This window comes from Octodon degus, unplaced genomic scaffold (genome assembly GCF_000260255.1).
Source record: "Octodon degus isolate 3935 unplaced genomic scaffold, OctDeg1.0 scaffold00109, whole genome shotgun sequence".
Taxonomy (NCBI): domain Eukaryota; kingdom Metazoa; phylum Chordata; class Mammalia; order Rodentia; family Octodontidae; genus Octodon; species Octodon degus.
The window spans coordinates 5,442,990-5,451,396 of NW_004524685.1; positions in this window are offsets into that span (position 1 = coordinate 5,442,990).

Below are 8,407 nucleotides of genomic sequence, written 5' to 3' on the forward strand. Positions count from 1 at the left end.
TCTTAACATCTCCAGCAGATTGTCATATCTTTCAAATGTCTTCCTATTGGCAAAACATCTATTCTGAGTTAGGGATGTAGATCAGTGATTTAAAAAAAATAATAAATAAAAACTGTGCATAGCATGTACAAGGCCTGGACTAGTATTACACATACAAAAAAGTTCAACCTGGTTCAACCCAACCTTCTACTGAATTTTACCTGTGTCTGCCTAGCCTCCAAGACCACCCCCTCTCAAGCCAGTCATGTTTCAAAGATTGAGAGATATTTTCTTACTCATCTCTATTACCAATTTTCCTTGTTTTCTGGCCCATGAGTTCTCAGTGGAAGGCCGGGAAGAAGTTACAAATGTCTCTTACTTAATTGGAACTACTGCTGATATCATCTGGCAGGCATCCCCATACTGCCACTGTCTGATGTGACATTCTTCAGGAAGTCATGCAACAGTCTGTGCAATGATATTTGATGTTAAGAAAACCACTTCTGATTTGTTCTTTAGAAATTTTCCCATTGCCTGTTAGTGTTGGAGTCCCCTTAGTATGTAGCTGTGTTGGCTAAGTACCAACAGTTCACCTCAAGCTTGGATTTCTCCTGAAAAATCCAAGCATCTGGTAACCTCAACTGGTGTCATTTGTCCTTCTTTTGCAATGTGTTTCTTCTTCTCAGGTTACTACAGATACAGAGTAGCAAGTTGATCACCTAAGTAGATGTCCAACCTCTCCTTGGAATTCCCTATAGGCATTTTTTGTTTTTATAAGTAATTTGATTGGGTTCTTTAACTTGTCTTGAGAAAGGAGGGAAAGGATGAGTGGATTTTAGATACAAAAAATATTAATATTATATTATAATGTATTATATGCAGAATTATAATCTTAGAAGCTATTAGATTTCAAATTCAGCTTGACCCAAGACATTTTCCAAGGTAACATGTCTTTCCTAAGGCATCTCACATATTGTCCCAAATATGTTGGAATAGATGTTATCTTTTCATAGCCAATAATTTCACTTTACTCATTAATACATATCAGAACAAAAATTTGATGCTAAGAGATTAGAAAAGAGGGCAAAGAATTTCAGTGATTCCAGGAGTCTAATTGATTGTCACTTTGTGTTGATCTCTTTGGCTTTGACCCACAACTTTAGGATCAGTGCTTATTTCCATGACCAGCATAAAATGCAGTGCTGTCAATCAACTTGAAATAAGAAAAAGATGCAGAAACTGGTTTGGATTGCAAAGTATCTTTTCTTAGAAATAAAGTGAAAACCCCTGAACAAATTTACAGTATATGTCATGATATGACAATTATTGGGTGACCAGCATGCTTGGAAATCCAATTTCTGTGGCATCACCTTTAAACTGAACTTACAGACTTGTGGGTAAAAGATAAATTAAGATTTAATAAATCTTTAGCAGAATAATAATTGCTTAACAAAAATCCGATTCAGGGTAAACAAGTTAGCTCTGATATCAAGAAATGAGGCTTAAAATACAAAATACTGATTATGAATTAACAAGATTCATTAATTATTGTAGATATAATTTTCCAGGCAAAGTTGGGCCAAGATTTTTTTTTGTACCAGGGAGTGAACTCAGGTTCTTATGCTGCTGAGCTGTTGCCCCAGCAAGATTTCTTTTCTCAGAAAGTTTAGGATTTTTTTTCTGATGCGTTCCCCACAAATGAAAAGGCAGTTTCTTTTCCTATCTCATCTACCTAAAATTATGAAATCATCCCTCAGCATCATTCTTTGTTGTAGTGGTTTGAATAATTTCTTAGGTCCTAAAAATTACTTCATCAAAGACCCTGGATCCTACTTGGATGGAAAAGAAACTTCTGTTTCTATTCACTTTTTTTTATTTTTACTTCTTCTTTGCCATATTTTGGCCAGAAAATGTTGGTAATATAGTATGGAGTACTTTTTATTGCAATAATGATTGTCGCTAGCATTTAGTACTTTTAATGCAATGTTCTAAGTGCTTTGCCTCTATGAATCATTAGTTTCTCAGTAATCCAATGCATCAGTTTTGCTTATGGACCTTACTTTTATAGAGTAGGTATCTGAGCCATAAAGAGGTTAAATACCTCCCCAGAGTCACCTGAGCCTCACCCAGGCAATCTGGATGCTGAGCCCACATTTTTAGGGACTATTCTATAAAATGCTTCAGTATATTAAAATATCACTGTAGTAAGTGGTAATGCACACCTGTAATCTCAGCACTTGGGAAGCTGAGGCAGGAGGATCATTGTGTGTTTCACACCAGCCTAGGCTACAAAGTGAGCTCAAGGCCAGCTGAACTGCATAGAGAGACCGTGTCTTAAAAAGAAAGAAAGAAAGAAAGAAAGAAAGAAAGAAAGAAAGAAAATATATATATATATATATATATATATTTTTTTTCCATCATTTTGTTTATAGGCAGTCAGACAGGGTTAGGCCCTCAAGGAGACAGCACAGAAGACAAGATACTTTGCAACTGTAAGAGAGATGGGGCTGCCGCTGACAAAGGTTCTACAATCTGAGGTACAGGATCTCAGGATAAATCCTGAGGGCATTTCACTGACCTTCTCAGACCAAAAAGCTACAACTCTTGTTGCACAGGTCCTGCTTTACCTTGGTCTTAACCATCCAGTAGAAAAGTATGAAGACGAAATATAGGAAGTAAAGCCATGTTGTTATGTTGAGCTGTAGGGGACTCAGGTCAATAATTTCTGACATTGCCAGTTAAACAGAAGACCCAATGCTATTATGGGCTACTGGACTCTTTTAGAATATTTTGCTGAGTTTACACACCTATAATATTCAACAACAGAACTTAAAAAAATTGGGATATAACTATGAATGTCCATTTTGTATCTGTGTATTCAAAGAGGTTGGGATAGATATATAGTTGCATTCTCTTAATGAATAGAATGATTTGTTCTAATGGTGTTTGTAAGTAGGATCACAAGTCTGCATCTTGTACAGCAATTAACCACTAAGAAGAATATATGCAGTGTATTATTTGTTGAAACTGTACTTTCGATTTGATTTGAAACTGTCTCATTGCTATATGTTTATCAATAAAACTTTGAAAAGAAAAAAAAAAAAGAGAGATGGACACTCCTGCTCTGGGACAGACCTAAAGACCAAAGACTGAACAAATACTTACCTCCCTAAAGAGAAGCATCCAAGATTGATCATCACCCTGAGAAAGCCAGGAAGAGTCACTAATCCAACAGCTACAGACTACCAGATAAAGTCCTGTTCTATATTCATGCCAGCTTGCTTCATGACCCACTTCCCCATTTGGTCCTGGATTTAATCAGTTTTACCTGAGCAACGGTGCTTGTAACTTGTTGGTTGACCATAGTTTTGTCCCACCTCATGTGAGAGTTCCCATGTTTTCCAACTTCAGTCCACTTCACCACATGGTTTTGCACTATAAAAATCTCTGGAAGTGGCAGATTCCTAGGACAGCCCACTCAGGTCCCCTTCTGTCCCTCTCTTGGACAGAAGCTTTCTTTCCACCAATAAATATATTCTGTTGTTAACCTCTGTTTGTTCCTAAAATTCATTCTTCAGTTTTAGAGAGCACAAACTCATCTCAGGTACCTTTCAGGTTGGGAGTTTCATTCCCCTATATCAATTTCAGAACTGAAAGGAAGATAGATAAAAATTTTGCAGAAGTACTACTGGTACCAAAGTAGGCAAAAAGTGGTACATCATTATGGACATGGGAACTAGTGAGAGTATTTGGACAGTCTAATAAATTCTTTATCTCCCACCTGACCATTTGTCCCTGCCCACTGATAATCTGCATGCGCTTTGTACAGAACTGTTGTCATCGGAAATGCTCTGCCCACCTGGAATTCAAGCAGAGTGTGCCCTCGGGAATGCTGGTCTCAGATCAGAAAGCTTATTAGTTCATTCAACAACCCTTTATTCAGCACTTGTCTCCAGAAGCTCATTGATCTGTAAGGGACATTGACATAAATAAATAACTTGAGCACAGTAAAATAAATACAAAATAGAAGCATGTGCCAGATATACAGTGGGGAACTGAGGTAAAGAAGGGAAGAATGGGGGAGAGGTGTTTGGGAGGAAAGGATGCCTATGAGGGATCTCTGAAAAGGAGATGCTTGATGTGGGCAGTGATTCTCCAGGGTCAGAGTTCTCCTAGATCCCGAGGCAGAGGCATGTGTACGATCATGGATATGAAATTAGACACAGTGTTCAAGAAACTGTAAGTCTTTTAGTATCATGGGAATGTAGGTGCACGGAAGGAAGGAAAGGAACTGAAGTTAAAGCTGGATGAACAGGCAGAATGTAGAAGAATGTGTCAGAAAGAAGGGTAAGTCTAACCGTTACAAGCACAATAAATTTAGTGTTCAGTCAAGTTAAATTGACTTCTTTCTATTGATTATCACATATAAGCAATGTATTTAAAAGTAATTGGTGCACATGAGACTTTTATATCTCTTAAGTGGCCATCTGTACTGGGTTTATTTTTAATGCCTGCCCAGCACCCATTTTCTCCTTTCCTTCCTTCACTTCTCTCTCCTCTGCTCCCTCATTTTCACTTTTACTCACAGTCTTACTCTTTCTATAATAACACCCTATTTTCCTTTGGAGGAATTACTTCCCCAGTACCTACAGTCTCCTGAAACAAATTGGTTCACTTCCTTTGCCTGAAGGTAGATTGAGTAAGAGATCAAGCAAGGCTCCTTCCACTCCTCCAGGAGTTTAAATTTTGTGAGGAGTTGCTCAAGATGGGAAACCTGAACGTGATCCAACTGGTGTCATCTCCCTGGAAAAGCATCCTTGTGCCTCGTGTTACTCAGATTATTGAAGTTACCTCAGTCCTCCCCTTTCTGAAGCTAGACATTCCTGGATTACCTTTGATTCCTTAACTTCTCTATAACCAGTAAATTCCATGTTTGTGTTAGGTAGCAAATTCTGCTCAAATTATATAGAGTTTGCTTCTAAGCTAAGAACTCTAATTTCTGCATCATCTTTGGGGATGATTTGTTTACTTTAATTTCTATGGAAGTGAGGGGAAATTTAGCAAGAAGGCTGTACTTCCACCAACCTAGACATAGCAGCCAGCCCCTCCTCTCTGGGTCTTCCTGAAGCACCAATGTTCTAGCAATAGAAAGACTCAGGCTTGCTTTGCTCTTAGACTCTGCAGACCTTCCTCAACTCCTCTTCCTCAGCCACCACCCTGCAACAGGAGGAATCTGTGCTTGCAAAAGTCTTTTTCACTTTGTCCCTGGCCAAGACACATTTTCTATGTTCAGTACAGAATCTCAGCCCCTTCACCAAAACACCTGTGCTTTCCCATGTACTTGGAAGGGCAATGAAAAGAGTTTGTGGGCCTCTTCTTGCCCCAGAATTGGGCCATAGATGCAATGTTTTTCTCATGAATTGGGAGGCAAGGTGAAGATAGAAGACCACTAAAAAGACACAAAGGAGGAAAAGTTAGTACTTCAAAATGTCACCATACTTCAATAATGAAAATGTTACCCATGTTATCATTCATTATATTTAAAACTTTTATATTTTAAAAAATTTTGCTAATAGATGAGTCTAAATTTATTTCTAGGTATCTTGATTTTTTCCCCCCAAGGTACATAGTGGTTCTTTTTATTCACTGAAATTCTAGCAATAACTATGGTTGTGTCTGAAAATGTATAATTTCCTTGCATTTTCTAATCATCTGATGGAGCTATCAATTGCCGCACTTTCCATCAGAGTGTTTAGGATGCGGACTCTGTGCGCAAGACTGTTGGTGTGGGAGCCACTAATAAGGCATTGCCATTTAATCTTGTCACACACACCTCTGACAAGCAAAGTGGCCTATGTACTTGAGATTCTTAATCTCACAGTGAAGGACTGTGAGTATTTTCACATGCTTCTTGGCTGGAATTTAGAGAAGCATTTCTCTTCTAGGTCTGCATCCCTGCCACGATCTGTAGTAACGTGCTTCACATTAAGTGGACATTCTGATAAAACCAAACTCCTCCTCCAATCCTGATTGCATCCCCCTTCTTCCTCATAGCACCCCTTTCTTTTCCACACAAACTTGGAGTTTTGTGGTATACAGAAGACTCAAGTAAAAAAAGGAAAAGGCACTGCGATGAGGAAAAGCCAGTAAAAGGGGCTCTAGAGAAGGATGAAAATGTGATTATGAAGGAAGACTAGACACTGTTAAAACATTTTGAAAGAATTCCAAAGCATAGGATTAGAATTAGTCAACAAAAGGTTTTCAAAATGTCACACATGCTGTTCTTCTCGTGCATATGCACGTCACCCTCCCACTGCTCTGTCTGAAACTCTTTTCCAAGCATTTCTGATACAGGATAGTACAGGATGTTCTAACTGTGCATGTGGAGTTAGAGGTCTTCGGTGAACTTTACAGTGGATTTTAGTATTGTTTTTTTATAGGCATCTTAAAGCAATTGGTCCTTCTTCCTTGGATCCTTCTAATGAAGCAGAAAGTTGCTTCTGACTCGATCTTTGCTCTGTAGTACCATTGTCTCTCTTCCATGCGACTGCCTAAAAGGAAACAAGAGTTAAGCCCAACTCATACTACTGTCTTCAGAATGCAGGTAATTTGTATTCTAGACATTCTGGAACTACTTTCTATTTTGGTTTATAGTTATGTTTTATTTTCTGTCATGTTATTTTACCTGTATATACTTGTTAACATTTGAAAAGTTTTGCTTGGCTTTAATTCTTTTCTTTAGAGATGCTTGTAGCTGATAGTAATATAAATGGAAATTGGTGAAGAGTGAAGGCCAAGAAATCCTAGTCCTTTGCTTTTATTCACGTTTGCTTTCCAAGAGGAGTTGCAGCTGAAATGAGGGTTGTATCTGATATATTGGCCAATGCTTGTTCCTTGCTGGCTGCCTGCTTTCCTCCCTCTCTTTCTCCCTCCTTCCCACCCTCTCTCCCTTCCTCATTTCCTTCCTTCCTTGCTTCTTTCCTTTTTTCCTTCCCTCCTTGCCACTCTCTCCTTCCCTCTTCCTTCCTGACATAATAAATCTTTTTCTTCTTTTATCCAACTGCCTTAGAAGAGAAGAATAAAAACTAGCTTTACTCAAACATGGTATGTTTTTCTTCAGAGACCTGCTTTCATAATTACCTGGGCTTTGATGTTTATGTTTCTGTACTTGGTACTGTTTCTTGATGCTGTAGTTGATTTCTGTCATAGGCTTTTATCCTCATAACTTTACTTCCCAGAGGCAAAAGACATGCTCTGTACTGACTGCATTATGCAACACCTGGGTTTGCCTGAACCACCCTGGTCACACCACCCAGGACACATGAAGATGAAATTGTCACACTAGAAGTCAACAGCACTCAGCTGGGTTCAGATGTTCTTAACCCAGCATGCAGCCCTCAAGACCAGGCTCCAGAGGGCTGTCTCTGAAGCTCCTTGATGTAAGTTTTCAGCTGGGTAATTTATTATTTCAGAGCTAATTTTTGAGACACCACTTTGGCTTGTAAGAATTTGGTGCTTAGAATACAAACATGAGGTCTCTAATGGTAGAATTTGATTGGATGAGTGATCCTTGGGTAGACTCTCCTCTTTTCTTTGGAAGAGGCTCTTTGTCTTAGGTTATTTTATATTTTGTGCCTCAAGAGGAATACTTCCTAATAATTATCTTCATTTTGTAACAGGCTGGCCAAAAAAAAAAAAAGCAGGACTTGAAAGGAATGGAGGCAAAATTCCAAGATTAATTAATAATGTGTGAACATTTTGTCTTAGGTTTTATTTGGCCTGCAGCCCATCTGTATAATTTGTCTGAGTCCATTGATTACACTAATTAATATTTATCTTTCATTCAAACATTTGTTAAATTGAACAGTTAAAAAATAAGATGGGAGAGATTTAAACTAGAAATACTCAAACAGCAGAGGATTTTTTGTCTATTTTGTTCACTGCTACACCTCAAGCACTTAAAACAGTGCCTGGTAGAGGAGTGACAGTCATTATTTGCTGATTGCCTGGATGAATGCGAGTGTGATTTATTTTTAAATCAATTTTTTGTTGGAGTAAGAGATATATTATGTACATTGGATGTGAAATTTATGAATATAACAAAGTCCATCATTATTCAGAAAAGGCCCTAGGAGAACCTGCAGCATCCATGTGTTATAAAAGACAGTGCTGAACATAAAGAAATGTTCAGCCTGGGCATGACTTTATGTTGCAGATTGTGTTTGCCTCAAAGGAGGCCCGTGGCTCATTTCACCATTTTCATTTTCGCTCATATTTAGAAAGTAAAATGAGTCATCAATAAGACTAATGAATTAGGGGGCTGGGGGGATGGCTCTGTGGAATAAGTGCTTCCCTGGAAAGGGCAAGGTCCTGAGTTCAATCCTGGTTCCTCAAAAAAAAAAAAAAAAAAATCAATACAACCTTTTCA